Source organism: Grammomys surdaster, unplaced genomic scaffold, assembly GCF_004785775.1.
Source record: "Grammomys surdaster isolate TR1022 unplaced genomic scaffold, NIH_TR_1.0 224, whole genome shotgun sequence".
In the NCBI taxonomy this organism is placed as follows: Eukaryota; Metazoa; Chordata; class Mammalia; order Rodentia; family Muridae; genus Grammomys; species Grammomys surdaster.
The window spans coordinates 2,393,314-2,411,998 of NW_021604669.1; the positions used below are offsets into that span (position 1 = coordinate 2,393,314).

Below are 18,685 nucleotides of genomic sequence, written 5' to 3' on the forward strand. Positions count from 1 at the left end.
GAGTCAAAGGGGCTCCAAGCAAAGGGACCTCTACTGGCTCCCCCATTTCATGAGGAGGAGACTGAGATTCAGGAGGGTCAACATATCTGAGGTCATGTGTAAAGAATATAGGTCTTCATGCTTCCTTTTGCTGTTGTCCTAGCTGCTTTGTTGATGTTTTGCACAGCATTCCAAAGATTCCCTATTACTGGGCTTTATTGTGTTTGTGGACAAGATCTCTCTCTCCCTCTCTCATACACTTGGCACCTTCTTTCAGCCAAGTGATCGTTGTACCCTTTCCTGCAGTTAACCAAACCCCTTCAACAGACCTCATGCCAGGTTGTTTGCAGAAGGGATTCAGTCTCAGGAACTGGAGGCTGGCTTGCTGTCCAGTTCCTGGAAGTTAATTTGCCTTGTATATATATATACTTAAGATATCTGATTCACTTGAACTCTTCACTAAGTGATCTCCATCGTTACTTCATCAAAGACAGTAAGACGTAGGCAATGATATGGGATAACCCAGAGCTCTGGGCTTGCTGATTCTAGTGTTCATCCCATTTGGATCCTTAAAGGTACCCATCCCAGGAAGAAGGTGCTGTCTCACCCATCTGCCTGTTAGACTTTGAACATCAAGAGAACTTCTCTCTCTGGGTTTTGAGATTCTCTGTTAGCCCCCGAACTGGAACTAGCTCTGTTCTTCCTGGTTGCCCCACTCAGTCTTGAGGCCAAGGCAGTAGCTTCTAAGACCTGAGCCCATGATGAGTGCTTGACTGACAGAGGTGCTGGCTTCAGTATGGCCATAGTGAGAAGGCCACACCTGTATGTTCTCTGTGTACCTGATTAAGGAGACATCTAGAGAGTAGACAAGCTGAGACAGGTAATTTTATCAGTTTCATCCAGATATGAAAGCTTTACAGATCTTGAATCCCAGTTCCAATCTATCTCAGCTGGAATCTAGGGGGATAAGGGCTCCTTGGAGGTCTTCTTTGTCTGTGCTTTGAGAGAAAGAAAGTCAGAAAATGATTACCCATCGTGGAGGCTCCCAGCTTCACCTTTATAGATCCTTTCTAAAATAATGAACACCAAGAGACTCACTGAGAGCTGTGAGATTTGAGATATGCTGGCATGTGTCCATTCCACCAGCTCCTAGCTTGTCAGCATCTGTGAATTGTGACTTAGTTCTGAAAATGGTAGATGCATTTCCTCCAGAGTCAAGGTCTTATCAGGACCAGAAGGCATCGTAGATGAGGAAGACTGGTAGGGCAGGGACTGGTTCTTCTGCCTTGCTTCACTGGGTTCTTGGGAGTCATTTCACTCCTTGAGCCTCTGTAGCTTTCTCTTTAATCTGATGGTACAGTAAGGGTGGGGATTTAGAGGCACTTTGTGCAAGATGAGCTTGACCCACAAGGACCTTTGGCTTGGATGATCTGGTCACATTTGAAGATTGATCCATCACAAAAATTCAGCTAAAATTGTGGCAGGAGATAGAGAGCTGGGAAGGTGAAGAGACACAAGTGCTGGCATAGAGGATTGGACCACGGTGTAATGCATCACGTGTTCCCTAAAGCATTAGGCTTAGATTGACTTTCTGTGGTCCCATCTTGACCACATGTTAGTAGATGTTGCTGCTTCAGGAAAACGGAAGTATATGATCATGATTTCCCTAACACCAACTTTGAAAAAAAAATGTCTGAAGGTGACAGAGAAATTGATAGACTAGCATCATGGGATTACCTAGACCTCTCACCCAGAGCCCCAACCTCAGTACCCCCCTCAATACTGAGATGGTTGGAAGATAAGGTATTATGGTGTCTACAGCTTTTAGGTGGTTCAGCCAAAGATAACATTGTATATCTCCCATAAAAGTGCATTCTCTTACATAGTAGTGGTGTTATCACACCTAAGAAACTTAGCATAAGAATATCTAATATAATAATATAATCTGTATAAAGAATTTCCCCAAGTGTCCCTAAAATGTCCTACTGAACTTGTTTGTGAATCTAAGATGCCATCAAAGATCACACCCCACACCTGCTTGTCTTGTTGTTCCCTAACCCCCAAATTGAGGGCATCTCCCTCATTGTGTTTGTGTCTCTTGATAATTGGTATTTTTGAGGACCCCAGGCCCGTAGTCTTGTAGAATGCCTATGATCTGCTGTCGTCTGCTTGTTCCCTCGGCTTGAGGAACTGTTGACAAGAAAATGATGTAGTTGATGTTGTTTAGCCCTGATTTATGCATTTGATGTTTGTCTCTCTGGGGACCTCTGTGGTTACTGCTTTTGTTGTGAATAAATAAGTCATATTAAATGTTGTTTTCCTCTGTTAGGGGACTTAACTGCATCTTCAAGAGAAGCGTCCATGGATGCTGGGTCTCACTGTGAAGCCCAAGCAGGCTTTGGATTTCTGACCTCTCCCGGGGACCTCTTCCACGAGGGGCGAGTGTCAGCACCCTTTCCCCTAAACACCTGTGGGAATGGCCCAGCTATACCTAGAAAGAAGGCACAGAGACATGCTCCTTGTAGGGTCCCTTGCCTGCAAATCTGTTGGGCCACCTTGGCACCTAGCAGCAACCTCATGAGTGGCGATGACCACCACATAATCTCCTCATTCACTACAGTAGAAGACACGCTTCCCTGTCATGTCACTGGCCTGCCCTGCTCACCAAGGGGCTATCATTTGTTATCTCTGTCTTTGAGATGTTTGCTCTGGCTAATTCTAGAGCACATTCCTTTCCCTTCCAACCCATGACATGTACCTGCTATGGCTATGTGACCTTTGCTTGCCCTCCTAGAGGGTATCCCTGTTGCTCAGCAACATGGAGGTAGAGATGAAACATCTTAGTCCTTCCTTCAAAGTCTCTCCTTTCCTCTTTGATCCCTTGTGGACTTAGCAATGTCCTTCTCTGTGTTCCTCTGTGTTTGCTTCTAATGGGCGAACACACTGAGAAGCAAATGCCTGATGGTCAACCTTATATGCAGAGAGTTAGGAAGTGCCTACAGAGGGGAGGGAGCCCCCAGGATAAAGCAGATCCAAGCATGAATTATCTGGCTGAAGTAGACATGGGGTATTCCAATGCAAATCCCTGGAAACAACCCATATCCTGGTTTGCATTGCATTGCTTGCTATTCAATTGCATGTGCCTTGGGAATTGAGTGAACCATTAGCAATAGGCCCAGGACCTATCCACACAGCAAGGCACTTCAGCATCGGAGGGTGGGAACATCTTCAGACTATAGAAGCATGCTGGGATATTTCTCCCTGTAGTAGGTGGGGTCTAGTGATGGGAACATCACAAGTGAATCAGGTGGGGCAGTGGTAGGGTGGTAGAGGTGGCTGGGGGGGATCATGGGCAATGACACAAGAATCTGCACCTGTGGAGCCCGGGGAGAGACAAGAACACCTACTTCTTGCTCCCTCTCCCATCTCCAGAGCAGCTGGGTGTGCCGAAAAGCTGCTTGGGGCAGGTATTTTACACACCTAGGACCAACCTCTCTCCTTGGGTGGTGGATTTACCCCTCCATTTCCACGTCTGTTTTCACACTGCACACGGTGCTTGTGAGAACTACATGTGAATGTTTACTGAACCTGCTTTACTCCTGGAAAAGCATGTCTACTTGGCCCAGAACAGGGCCTCCCTTCACATCAACCGGTTGTTGCTTTGTGGGGGACTGAACTAAATGTAACTCCAGATTTCTGGTGCAGCGCTGTACAGATGAAACAACAAGCAAGTCTTCTTGTACACGCAAGCTCTGCTGCTGGCAGGGGTGTGGGTGGTGGGCAGGAGGGCAGCCAGAGCGCTTCTGTTCAGCAGGTGGCTGACAAGGTTCAGAAAAGCTGCAAGAGTGGATCTCCAAGCCAGGTGTCTGCGGATCCCAGAGGGCTGGTACTGAAGTGTGTGGGAGGGGTGGAATGGGAGCCTCAAACACAGAAAGTGACACAAGGGCATGCCTTAGAAAGAGGAGGGAGGGTTTGGGAGGATCGGAGGAAATCACATGGGTGGGGCTCACACTGGGGAGGAGGCTTTGCATGGATTCCCAATGAAGGGGAAAAACTTCCAGGAATGTACCTGGTGGATGTGCCAGCTCTTTTCCCCTGTATTAATATCAAGTCTAAGATGGAAACCATGTGCTATTTAAGCCTGTAATTGTCATTATTAACCTTGTAGATGTTTATCTTCAGGCGTCATCTTTGCACCAGTGGATCCCAGAGGACACACGCAGGACCAACGGTAGTGAGTTCTCTGGCATGAAAGGTGGCCAGCAGGCCCATGCACATGGCAGAAAGTGGCTTTCACCTGTACAGGACAAAGGTTTTCTGCTGGACCCCTCCAGTAACACTGTGTGACCCTGACAGGTGACCCTTCTTGAGAGGTAGACCTGAGACTGACTCAGAACATAGAAACGCTCAATTCTGTCATCCCAGCCAAGGATGGTTCTGGAAGGATTGGGGTAGAGCTCTATGCTGCACATGCTGCTGTAACTGACCTTCTAGAACATGGGGCTGAGAATTTGTCTCCAAAGGATACCTTGGTTTTGTCTGAAATTGTGTGGGGACACAAAGGTGGATAGGGGAAGGGTGGGCTTGATCTTCCCCTCACTCTACTTTCAACATGAAGACAACTGATACATTGAAGAGCTCTGCCAGAGGGGGATAGTTTATGGTCTGGAGGGATGTGGGAAAAGAGACAGGACCTTGAGTAAGCTTGGTTCATTTGGCTTTATAGCTTCCCATTTGCTCTTGAGTCTTGACCTTTTTTAGAGGCTCCAATCCAGTTCTGGGGAGACTTGGTTTCAGGACAACATGCTTGATTTGGGGTAGGGTGGGTTAAGGGAGGGTCTTATAAACTTCAAGCATAGCTTTGGCTCTTAAAACAGTGTTGGTTTGCCTTTGCAGCTTGCTAGACAGTGGGGAGAGGGGCCTCTGGGCATCTTCCTAAGAGCTAGCCCTTCTTTCCCTTTCTTTTTTATATACAGTTGGGTCACAGGGCCCTGGCAAGTCATTTCTCATCTCCTCTACAGAAGATGGAACAGCCAGGCCAGAAGCAGGTATCTCTTAGATACACACTGGTACAGAAAAGATGAAACCCATGTCACCCCACTCTAGACATTTTGGTGGTAGAGATCAGAGGAGAGACAAGGTCAAGTCATTTCAAGATGAGCTAGGTTTCTAAGAATAGGCCAATTACCCTTTCCTAGGGACTTATTCTTTTCTAGGTTGGGCTGTATTGTAGATTTCTTATTGAAAAACTGGTCTGTACCCAGTTATCATCCATCCAGTCGACTCTCTTCCCCCTACCCCACAAACAATGGCATAGCTGCGGGTGGGACAGTCACCACAGTCAATCAAAGCCCTTCTTCTCCTAAAGGGTTCTTACTGAACTTCACCTAGAAAGCACAACAGAGTCCCAGATGTGAGCTGCAGCTCTGGGGATATTTCTGTGCCATAATGGCTGATGTCTACCTACTGGTTCCACATTCCCTCACAGATCAGGTGGAGCAACTATATCTAGCTACATTGAGAGGCACTCCACAGGGAGTGTCCTCGCTGGTCCCATGAGGCTGTGAGTTCAGTGGACCAAATCCAGTCTAAGATGTGTGAGTGATAGCTGTAGGTTTAAGAAGCAGAGACAGGAACTAGAGCATGCCTTGACAATCGTTTTCATTTCTTCGAACTGGAACTTTAGAAGTTGGGTAGAAAAATAAAAATCAAATGAAACGGGGAAAATGCAGTGAGCGGGAACCCAGTGAAGCAGAACCCACAATTAACAAGATTTCTCTATAACTTGATGGCTCCTCAGAGAAGAACATATCCCAGAAAAGGGCTAATTATACATTTGTTCATTCAGGCCACAAATAGCATTTTGACAGCTGGTTTTGGGTTGGGGAGGCCCTTCTGAGGTCATCTCAGCCCATCTTCTGCCTTATCAGAAGCCACCACCAAAGGAACACTGAGCTGAGGGGCAGCAGACACTGTGAATCCCGCTGGGCAGAATTTGCATAAGAAGTTAGATCAGGCCCACAGGGAAAAATCTAGGGTATTTTGTTATTTTTTCATACGTTAATAGAAAGGTTTACAATTACACACAGAACACAAGGAACAAAGGGTGTCAAAGATGAAGAACCAAATTTTATCACACAGTTGATAAGTGGGGAAGGTGGCTTTTTAGCTTATCCTAGCATGTCAAGAAATGGTAGAACATTCCCCTCATAGCTGTACAGTCTTAACCTCAGCCCAGTGTGTATCTGTGTACCTCATGACAACAAAACCAGCCAAAAAGCAAAAATCAAAATGCCTGTCATTTGTGACCCCTGGCATAGATGTGCAGATTGAATTAGTGTCAAATACGTCTCTGTTAAAATAACTGGCATGTATTCACAGGGCTCATTGAGGGGTCTGGGGTGGGGGGGTGGGAACATGGGAATGTGGGCCTTCATGTAATTGTGTGTGTGTGTGTTTGTGTGTGTGTGTGTATTTAAAGACACACACAGAAAGGGAGAGACAGAAAGGAAGAGAAAGAGAGAAATAGAAAGAGATACATAGAGAGAAAGAGAGAGGGGGGAGAGAGGGAGGGAGGGAGAGGGTGAAAGAGAGAGAGAATACATACATATACATAGTCACTTGGTATCTTTGGATGTGTGTGCTTTGTTTCTTTTGTTGTTTTGGGAAGTCTCATTGTTGGGTGTTTTTGTGTGGTATGCTACAGTGTAATACCTTTGGTTCTAAAGGTGAAGCTGCCAAAGGCTGGCTAGAACACCCTCATGGAAAGGATGATAAAGGCCTGGAGAGTTCCACAGGAAGTAGGGTTGAAGTACTCTCTGGCCAGTGTCACTGTCCAGGAGGGTGCCATAGTGCATCCTGAGCCTTGGTGGGAATCTACCTTTTTGTCCCTAGGGTTGGTGGGTGCATTTGCATGACAGGTCCAACACAGATAAGCAGACCTTTGGTGGAACCCTGCACCAGAAGAGGCAACACCAGCGATCCCTGTCCAACTACAGAGTCATCTGCACTCCTGTGTGTGTCCTGTATTCATCCTTGCTGCCTGCTCAGCCTTCGGGAGAGAGCACCTTCACAAATGGCCTTAGAACACAACAACCATCGAGTGAATAGAAGATGTATTTATTATGTAGCTTACCTGAAAAAATGAACAAACATACCTGTATCACCAATGTTTACACATCTTAGTAGCCTAGCCGTCTAGCTCATGTAAAATATGTACCTTACGCAGGGACTACATCTCTTTTTTTTTTTCTGTAACAAATTCAGTAAACAAGCTGTATATATTTTACATGTGTTTAGAGGAAAATCACCTGCTGTTGTATTATTGTAAACTATTGCACTTTTCTATTTTTTTTTTAAATTAAAGTCTCTGGCATGTTCCCATTGTGTTCTGGCCTTCCTTCCTTATGCAGCTGACCAGGGCTGAGCACCTTGGTGGCAAGTCATTTCTTCTATTGCACAGAGCCAGCAAAGACTCTTATGTTCATATTTTGGAGACCAAGCAGTCTTCTCTTCCTTCACACAATGGCAGCCACCTGAGCAGCTAAGCACCCAGGTTCTTGGGCCTTGCATGTATACTGGAGCTGTGGGGACTGTGGAACAGTCCCCCATACCTTCCTAAGGACTCCACTTGACACCATCAACTGTGTTTGCTTGTCACGTTTTCACATGGGTTGCAATCATCATTTTCAGCCCTGTTTGCACACAAATGAATCCTCCTCAGGTTCCCACTCACCGAAAGCAACTCCGTCTCCAGTGGCTCCTGTGGATGAGCTTGAGGACTCTTGGCTTAGCTTTTCCACTCCAAATCTGACCCCATCCTGGTGAGAGAAACAACAGAAATCCTTGCATCCCACTCCCTACCATATTGTTTCTAGGGTAGCAGGCAATGTATCTTCTCAAGGCTATTGAGGTTTATATTTTCACCAGGGTTTGTGATGGTCTGAGGTAAGACAGAGAACCACATCCAGCAGATGATATTCCCAGATAGAGCCACCACTCCCAATGAGGAGGAGGGGTTCTGAAGAGGGAAGTGTAGTTCCATATACTGTGGGATATAAGAGAGTAAGGTGACAGGGTGACTCTGAAACTCACAGCAGCATGCCACTGCATGAAGGTCATGAGACATCCAAGCTCTTGTTCTTCCTCTGTACAAATGGGAATTCTATAGTCCTAAATATAAGGAAGGGGGGGGGAGTGGCTAACAGCAAGATGGTGAGTTAAATACAACCACAAAGATAATTACATCAAATAAAATCTCAAATTCAAATATGAGGGGATGAATAAATGATACAATGGCTTGTAGACAAGAAGCTGAAGGGAAGCTACAGAGGAGCTGTCAGAGGAATTAGTCTCATGGCCATAGGCAGCCATGATGGTGCCTTGAAGGGAGGGCTAGACCCATTTGCTCCCTTCAGTTTCTGGGCAACAGAAGTGATAGCCATCATATATAACACTGCAGGGAAAGGAGACATCTTTCAGTTTCTTTCTGTTAGGGGAGGAGGAGAGGTTAGCTCCCTGAGAGCCTCAAAGTTACAGTACATTGTCTTATCAGCCATGTTCTGGGAGAAAGAACATGGTGGGTGGGGAGGGAGGAAGGAGGAGAGAGAGAGAGAGAGAGAGAGAGAGAGAGAGAGAGAGAGAGAGAGAGAGAGAGAGAGAGAGAGAATGCTAGATAAGTCAGTAATGTCACAAGTAGTTCTCAGTGAGCACATGAACACAGACCTCATGTCAGGTTGTGGGGTAGGTACTTTCTGAGTGTGAAAATGTGGATCTCTGGTAGTGCTTTCTATAGACAGCCCGTAAAGTTGCACATCTCAGCCCTAACTGCAGTGAAAGATGCATATGTAACCAAAGGCCACACATACATACTGCCATGTTCCAGGTCCTCTTCCACCATACTGTAGGATTTCTCAGAGTCTGCTGCTCAGAAGAAACTGAGCTTTCTCAGATCAAAACTTCAGACACATTTGACAGATGGATCTATTTTTCACAGATGGATTTGCATTGATGAAACCCTAAATCCTCCAGGGAGGAGCAGGTAGTAGCCAGCACTTCCTGGTTCCCTGGGTGGGGATAGTCACATGACTCATTCTGACCAATGAATTGTGAGTGAAGTGACTTGGTTTTGTGCACGATGGAGCATTAAGTAGCAGCAGCATGAAGTCTTCCAGAACTTTCATTTGTTACACAGAGAACAAATAGAGGTTGCTAAGCCCACGTCTTGAAACAAAGTGACCTTGCCACTGAAGGACACTCCCAGCAAGAGAACATGATGTTTTCAAATCACTGTGCCTTTGGGGTCTTGGAGGGACACAAGTGACCCATGCTTGTTCCTGAGCATGTGGATTGCTCAGGAGGTAGGTCAGTGCGAGCTTGGGTCTGGTTTACACTATCTCTAGATGAAATAGGGGTTTGCTCAGAGATGTCACCCCACCATGAAGTCCTAGAACTGGTTATTTAGCATGGTTGAGCACTGCCCTGGAGTGGCCCACCATATTTTAGGCCTCTTTTCTAGACCAGTCTTTTATATGTAAATCCCTCTCCATGTTAAATGTGACCCTTACTTCCAAGTTTCCACATGTTCTTCTGACAGTGGGACAGTATACCATGTCAAGGTTCTTGTGTTGTGTAGCAAGCACTTTGCCAACTGAGTCATCTTCCCAGACCCTAGTCTACTTCTTAAAGGATCTTTGCTTTTCTATTTATCAGAAGTTCAGCTATGACCATTCTGGGACATGTTTTTGGGTTACAAAGCCATGGGATCACTTTATCACTGGGAGAAGACTCTATGAAGATCAATATCAGTGTCATTCACTGGTTGTTCCCCAGAACCCAGCCTACATTGTGTAGAATCCATTTCCTGTAGCTACTCATTTCACATCATAGCACTTTCAACCCCCTGGGGTCCAGATACGTAGATGCTCATTCTGGATGTCCCTCCAGCTGGGCAGAATTTTGGGGATAGGAAGCAGGAAGTGATATGTGATTTAGACTTGACAATCATTGAGTGATCCAGTAGCCCAGAAGCCATGTCTACATATGGCCAGATTCACAGCTCTGAAGCCTCTTATGATAAGGCAGGGATGCTTTGAGATGGGCGACCATATCCATTGGTCTGATCTTTCACTTTAGATTCCTGTGACTAATAATCTTTGGGTCTCATTTCCAAACTCCTAGGGAGAACTTGACTAGCCAAAGTTAGTTTGTGTTTGTACATATGTGACTGCTTCCCAGGTGGCCCATGGCATAAGGAAATTCTTCATAGGCATGATAGATTGGCAAGTACAGTGTGTGGCAAGCATATGGCACCTGTGGAAGAGAAGAGAGACTTTTTTTTTTTGACAGAGACATAGCCTTGGGTCATAGGAACATTGCTTAGTGAATCTCTATCCTATTTCTCACCCCTGACACTACTTTAGTCTAGCTTACCTGTGCAGGATACAACAGGTCTGGATACACACCACAGTCTTTGATTTGCAGAGTAGATCAGTTATAAAATACCATATGGGAGCCATTAAGAGCAGAACTGAGTATGTGAGTCTGGTGTTCACCAAATGCTAAATCCAAATAGTTCAGAATATTAACAAGTACAAAGCAGATTCGACTCCATGGGCATGCTTAGCACATGCCCTGTCCTTTTTATAGAAGTCTTTATATTTACTTTATATTTATTGAGTACCCACCAAGGCTCATTCTATGTCATATTTTAAAAATTAAAATTGAGAAATACTTATTAAAGGTCCATTATTTGCTGGACATGTAAAAGAACATGGAAGCCAGATTCTGGACTAAGAATAGAACTCAGTGTGATTGCTATTGACGTGTACCTCCTACCTGGGCTTGAGTGAGGAGAAAAGACAGAAGCTTTCCATCTGTTCATGAGAGCAGATGTGCTCTTCGCTTTCATTGGTTAACATGTTAAAGATAACCTCAGCATGTGCACTGACATCACATTGAGGAGTGAAGACACAGTAACTTCCTGTGCAATTAATTTGGTCAAAAGTGAGCCCAACTTTGAATTCTCCACTTCCATTTGTCTATCGTTTGGGGTTGCAATCCTGTCTGTAGTCATGTGAATAAAACTGTCCATAATTCTACTGTTAGAATAAAGTTCCCATGGAGTTTTGCTCCATAATTTTCTGACACGTTTATAAAGCGTCCTCTTTCTGCACAGATAGAAGTAACAATTTAATCTGGCACAAACCTGACTAATGGAGAAGCCCAGAAGCCAGACAACAAAGGAGATCAATCTGACTAAAACATTTAAAACTTTGAGCAGAAATAAACAGTATACGGTTAGTAGATAAATGCTGGTCCAAGGACAAACATGTCCTTAGGCCACAGATATAACGGGTGGGACATTTATAGGATGCAAGCAGAAGGAAAGTGTTAGCTTCTTCACTGTCAGATGGTAGAGCTTTCCTACTCCACCAGAAGGCTTTAAGATTACTAAAATTTGGTCCATTCTGCTAATTTTAAAATCCAATAGGAAGCTGGGCATTGGTGGTGCACAAGATAGGTTTCTGAGTTCGAGGCCATCCTGGTCTACAGAGTGAGTTTCAAGACAGCCAAGGTTACAGAGTGTTGGGGTGACCTTTCTTCACATTGCATTAAGATCTGTCTCTATATTTTCAATAGTTAATTCTGTACTTCAGAGAGCTAAGTACTGGAGATTGGCTTACACCTCTTCACACCAGCATTGCTACCAGTCACCCAGCACCAATGGAGTTCTGAAGTTGTTTCATAAAATCAGAATGCAACTCATAAGGGAGTGTCCAAGACTCCTTCCCACAAGTTTCTTCCAAAGCAGTTTTCCTGACCACCTCCCACTGAGAGCTTTTCATCACTGTGACAGAGTTTCTAAGAAAATGAAGTTGAAGAAGGAAAAGTTTATTCTGACTCATGCTTTCAGAGGGCTCAGGCCACTGGCTTCTGTGTTTCTGGATAGCACTGAGGTAGAATGTCATGGTAGGAATGAGTGGTAGAGTATCTTCTTCCCTCATGGTTGGCCAAGAAGCATAAAAAGGTGAGGGAACAGATCAGGGACCCTTCAAGGGCACATGTCCAGTGGTTCGTGTCTTCCAAATACATGTACCTGCTGAAGTTTCCACCATCTTCCAATAACCAGAGGTTGTATCTTTAGCATATCAGCCTTCGAGGAATGTTTCAAGTCCCAACAACACTCTGATTTTAATGAATTATCTCCAACAAAATATTACTCTAATTCCAGAGACAGGCTCGTTCTGTTGACTTGGCAGTAATAAAAAGACATTTTATTTGCCCCACCAGCCAAAAATTTTGTCAGAAAATTTCCCAAAGAATCACAGATTGGACTTTTCATAAGGGAATTATCAAGAGTGTGAAGAATGGGCCTGGAGAAAGGACTCAGGGATTAGGTGTACTTACTATTATAGAGGATCAAGGGTCAGTTCACAGTACTGACACCAGGAGGCTCACAATTGCCTATAACTCCAGTTCCAGGTGATCTGATGCCCTCTTCTGGCACTCAGTGAGCACCTGCACATACATGGTACACATACATACACCAAGGCACACACACATAAAACAAATGCTTCTTCAGAAACATTTTAAAGAGAGTAGATCCTGGAGAGATGGCTCACTTGCTGCAAGCCTGAGAACCTGAATTTGAATTCCTAGAATCCATATCATCCTTGGCTACACAGTGAATTCAGGGGCAGAATGGATATCTCAGCTCATCTGTAATTCCAGCCTTATAAAATAGAGGCAAATGATCTCCTAGGCAAGCTGCCTAGGTTTGATTGAGAGACTCTGGCTCAGTGAACATGGTGGAAGAGGGATTGAGGCTGATTCCTGACATCAACTGCTAGCCCCTGCACACATGCAAAATTTGTAGAAAACACACATAGACATATAAAACAGAAGAAGAAGTTGAAGATTGCAAAGAAGTTTGTTGAACAAAAATAACCTGAGCACACTGTTCCAGGAGAAGAATCACTGTTTCTGCGAACAAGCATGTTTACAGTCCATGTCTGTGTGCTGGGCCATAGGGATTGTCCACCATTCAAGCTTGCTACCCAGCCACACCTACCCTTACACTCCAGGCTTAGACCAGGAAGCACATGCATCATCTCTTATATACTCAAGGTTCCCAAAATGATTTTATATACTACAGAAAGAGTGGATCTGTGAATACTTTAAGAAGCAAAACCTTGCTGGACAGTAGTGGTGGTGCATACTTTTAATTCAAGACCTTGGAAAGCAGAGACAGGCAGATCTTTGTGAGCTCCAGGACAGCCTGGTCTACAGAGTGAATTCTAGGACAGTCAGGGCTACACAGAGAAACCCCTCTTTTGAAAAACAAACAGACAAACAAACAAACAAACAAACAAAAACAAACAAAATTTCAAGTTCAAAGTAATGCTAAGTAAGTCATGCTGCGTTTGAATATTTTAATTTTGTTTAGGAATGATGCAGACATCCCAATGAATATCCATTATTTTATTCAGTTTAGTTTAGTAACCTAAAGATCTCAGAACGTACCATCAAACCAACAAAATACAACATAGTGCCAAAAATGCAATTTCATAATTGTAATGGTTTGATTCTAACACAGATTTGAGCCTGGTGTGGTGGCATAACCTGTAGTTCCTACACTTGAGAGTTACAAACAAGAGGATCAGGAGTTTGGGGTCATCCTTGGCTATAAAATAAGTCTGGGACCAGCCTAGGCTATGTGAAACCAACCAGGGAAGGACTACACTGATTTATGTTTTTCATAGACATAGGAATATCAATTCTTTGGTCAGTAGATCTATATTTGTTTAAGAAGAACATATTCCAAGTAGAATTTAAAAAGTATATTTTAATTTTACCAAATACTGATAAATCAAACTATCAAGCCTATTCCTACTAAGATAAAAATAGGTTAAATGTGAGCCTATTTAAACTAACTTTTAAAATATTTTTAATATTTTGAAATATAACACAGAGTCACTGCTTTACGTATAAAGTGTATAATTAGTGTTTTGTTATATCCATGTAGTGGTATAAAAATGGTCACAATGTAACTTTGTAACATTTTGTCACCTTAAGGAAACTCTATACACACCCACAACTCTGAGCAACTCCGAAACTCTTTCTGATTCCACTGACCTTCCTCTTGTGGACCTTTTATAGGGACAGACTTGTTTCTTACATATACACATCTGATTCTGTCCATTTTAACACTTATTTTATTTTGATTTTATGTGTATGGGTGTTTTGCTTTCATGCATACCTAGGCACCGTATGTATGTAGTACCTTCAGAAACCAGAGAAGGCTGTCTGATGCCCTGGAGCTGGAATTGCAGGTGGGTGTGAGCCACCATATGGATGCTGGGAAACAAACCAAGCAAACAAACCTTTGGAAGAGCAGCCAGTGCTCTTAACTGCTGAGCCATCTGTCTAGGTCTAAGATTCTTTTAAGGTTCATCTGCGCACCGGAGCTGATAGTATAGCTTTCTTATTGTTTGACAGCATTCCCTTGCATATGCATTTGGCATCTCTGTTCATTAGTGGATGAACACCTGGGCCATTTCCCCTTCGTAGCTACTATGAACAAGGCTGCTAGGAACACCAGTGTAGAGTGTGCATATAAATGCCGTTCTATTTCTTTTTAGGAAACAGCCAGGGACACTGCTGGGTCATAAATTACACAGATTAAAATTTGAAGAAGAGGCTAACTTCCTTTCTAATATGGCCCACATGCCATTTCATATTCTCTCCTTCTTGTTGGTATCTATTACTGGTGGATATCCAGTTACCTCCTTGTGATGTTAATCTGCATGTCTCTGATAACTGATTTTAATCATCTCTCAATATGTTTATTGCTCATGTGGACATTGAAAAACAACAGATGGAAGAAATGTCTAAGTCCTTGGCCTATTTTTTAATTGGCTTGTCTCTTCATTGCTGAGTTGTAAGAGGCCTTCATGGACTTGGACTTGGGACATGCGCTCCCTTATTGGACACGTGGTTTGCAGGTCTCTCAGAAGCTTACAGTTGTCTCTTTACTTTCTTTGAGTTGGCCTCTGTAGGGATACCTTTTGTACTGAGTACATTAAAAGTATTACATTTCAATTTTCTGGTTTTCCTGGAATATTTGAAGGATAGCCTATTCATATGAGTGCTTTTTTATCTCTATAAGCCAATTAGAAGAGAACTCATTGACTTCAAGAGGCACAGTAATCTAATTTATTAATTCCATCTGGACACAGAACTTTGTCTACTTATGTAATCAGAGCTAAAGGATATTCTGAATTACAGACATGGCTGTTGATAGGAAGAAAGCAAAGGCTTCAGTTTACAATGTCAGCCATGATTCAACGGCAAACAGAAATATCCAGTGGTCTACACAGCAGAGAGTTGTTCCCTGTCTTGGCTGGCACAAAATTACTCACAAAACCCAAAGCAGATACACAGAAGACTATGGAGCCGAATTCTCTGTCAGTCCACCTCTTTGCAGCAACTCCCATTGTTGGCATCTCAGGCATAGGTGCTACTAGCAAGAAATAACTCAAAAGACTGAACTCAAATGCCAGACCCAAAATTAATATGCATAGACATTCAAAGTAGTTTTGATGGCTTTGTGTATACCCGTGTGAACTGATAAATGCCTGAGGTTCAAAGACTCTGCAGGTCTCCAGCCATGATTTATCTGGTTCCTGCTGCACACATCTGCTAAGCATCACAGATCCTAAAAGGCCAGTAACAGAACCCTTGTACGGTTTCCAAAAGTAATTCAAAACACAGTATTGCCTGTATGCTAACCTGGGCCCAGTTTTATTGAGGCATACTTGACAAATGAGAACACACACATGAAAGCCACATGGCTTTATAAAAATACATTACCACAATGACGCTAATTAACACACCCATCATCCCACACACTTCCTTTATCATACTTAAAACCTGGTCACCTCTTAACAGACTCCAAGCATACAACACGGTGTTAATTAGAATCTCTATGGCAAAGGTTAGCTTTCTGGAACTTATTTAGCTGTATAGCTGACCCCTCATCTCCCAGTACTACTGTTCTACTCTGCTTTGGTGAGTTAAAATGCTTTCTTTACACCCACATGCATACTTATGCTTCTAAAATTTTATGTCACTAAGTGCAATGTTGTTCTCTAAGTTCTTATCTGCACTGCTGTAAATGGTAGGGTTTTAAGGATGAATAATATTCTTGTATATATATACATACACATATAAATAATCATATTAAATAGGGCACTCCAATATATCATAATAAGGGAATTTTATACAGTAATTATAAATGCTACTCAATCTCTTGGAATTATTTTAACAGGATATTCTATCATATTAGAATATTGAAATGTTAATACAGAACCAACTATTATTTAATATTTTCTGTATCCACCAATCATTTGGAAATTTGGGGCTTTTTTTTTTGTATCTTCATTTTCTTTCATAGATACTAAGGGTACATTCAGATCTTTCTCTTGGTTAAATTTGTTACTAAGAATTTTGTTCTTTAGGGTTGTATTGTACGTGTTTAATTTCATCTGAATAGTTTCTTAACGCATTGAGATGTAACACCTGTTTGCATGTTGGTCTTGGATTGTATTTTTAATTTATTGATTGCATTTAAAACATGTAGTGTTTGAGGTAGTGAAATGATTACTATAGTCACGTTAATATTCCTAGTTCTTATAAAGCAAGTTAAAATAAGACACCTGAGCCACTTAGCACCCATCCTGTGAACAATATACATGTTCACATCCAGTGAACATGAAATTTGATTTCTAATATCATCTTGCCACAATTTAGAGTCACATAGCAGGGAGCTACAATTGAACTATATATACCAGGTTGACCTGTGAGTGGTTCTGTGGAGAATTGTCTTGGCTGGCTTAATTGATGAGGGAAGGCAAATGTAGGTAGTGACTGCTGGTAGCTGCAACCTAGATTTAAAACAAAAAACAAAAAACAAAAAAACAAAAAAATCCAAAAAACCAAAAGGTTGTAGAAGAAGAAACCTTCTTCACTTGCTTGATTTCCAACCCACAAAGTCATTTTACCCTGTTGCTGCCACCATTGATTCCTTCACTGATGCTAGAACAGTCTTTTCTGGGATTTCCCTATGGACTAAGGACCAGTGCTATCCAGGAACTCTATAGGCCTTTGGTATGGTATCAGGACTGCTGTGGTACCTAGCCTCATAGACTGAGCAATTACTGAATCTTAGCCTTTTAGGCTCAAGATAGCTTCTACTGGACTATTTTAGAAATATTTCATAGGCTGATTCAATAATCCCTCTGCCAAGTCCTACATGGCTGTGGAAGAGATGAAATGGCAGAGTTCTCACTCCTGGAGCAGAGCCAACAGGGAATGGGCCTCCACAAGTGTTGATGGTAGCTAGGTATAAGTCTTGTTTGTATATAATGCATATATACCACTTTATATTCCTCCTTTTGGAAATATTCTCCCTGCCAATATCAGGGAATATTGTTTCTGCCAAGGTTAATGATTCCACAATATTAGAAACAGCCTGAGTCAGGAGGCGAGAGTGTATCTGGTGTTCCTCAACAAGTGACCTTCAGAAGAGCCGTTAAGATTGTTGGAAAGAAATCTGAAAACATGAGTTCAAGAATAGATAAACAGGATTTATCAACTATATAAAATACAAGGATACAATACAAATTGTATGAGGGGCTTCATGGACCTGAAAGAACAGAGACAGCTGCACTAATGAGTCAGTAAAGGGCAAGGAATAATTAAAAAGCAAGGCTCATGGTTGAAGTAATAAAGGGGCACCAGGAACTAAAGGAGTGTTTACAAAGGCAGGAAGACTTCTGAGTTCAAGATCAGCCTGGGACAGAGCAAGTTTAGGTTCAGGTGATGGTGGTGGGAGTGGTGATTTCAGAGCAGGATCTCACCCAGTTAAGCTTATTGTTTGTGCTTACAAAGACAGGTAGATCTCGGAGTTCATTTGCTGTGTTTTTTAAAAAAAAATTACTTGTTATCTTTTTCTATGAATCAAGGGGCTAAGGTCATAAAATGCTGATTTTGTGGAGCAATCAAAAGGGAACCTGGGCTCTATGACTGAATTGATATGCAAATAAAAGACCAGGATTTGGTCTGCAAGAGAAAGCTACCTAGAGGGAAGTGTTTGGAGAGCTAATACATCTCTTTTAGAATTTTTCTGGCAGGTTTTCTGACTTTGGTCAGAAAACTCAAAAGCTCTTACAGTTCTTTGAGAATTTTTTTTCTAACAGGTTTTCTGACTTTGGTTAGAAAACTCAAGACCTATCTCAAATAGAGAGAGCTGTCTTGAGCAGAGAATTATCTTGAGCAGACTACAGAGCTGTCAGCTTCAACCTATCACTGACTTTGAGTAATTTCTTTAGCCACTCCCATATACCCCTTCTTCTCCAAGCCAAGGCTGGTCCTTAGCATCCCTCTTTTAATATATTTATTGTCTACTCTACTCTCCAGTTCTAGACCTTTGGTGAGACTCCCTAGGCTTACCAGAACACTTCTTTCCATAACACTGATCACAAACCCTACCTCTGAGTCAATAGCCTGTCTATGCCTTGCTCAAAACATCAGACTCATGGAATGCTTGGAATATAAGTTTGGTTACTGTGGTGTGACCATACTTCCAGTGGGAACTCTCAGGTTATCAAGATGGTTGCTTCTCTCTCTCCCTCCCTCCCTCCCT

The 18,685-nt window shown here is 42.8% G+C and overlaps 1 non-coding gene and 1 pseudogene across 1 annotated transcript; both read left to right on the plus strand.

The window, feature by feature from the left end:
* The first annotated feature begins 18,139 nt into the window (after positions 1–18,139).
* Positions 18,140–18,201, plus strand: LOC114625942. The gene has a single exon (XR_003712155.1). It is a non-coding gene; the product is annotated as a U7 small nuclear RNA (small nuclear RNA).
* LOC114625936 lies at positions 18,202–18,267 on the plus strand (annotated as a pseudogene).
* Positions 18,268–18,685: the final 418 nt, after the last annotated feature.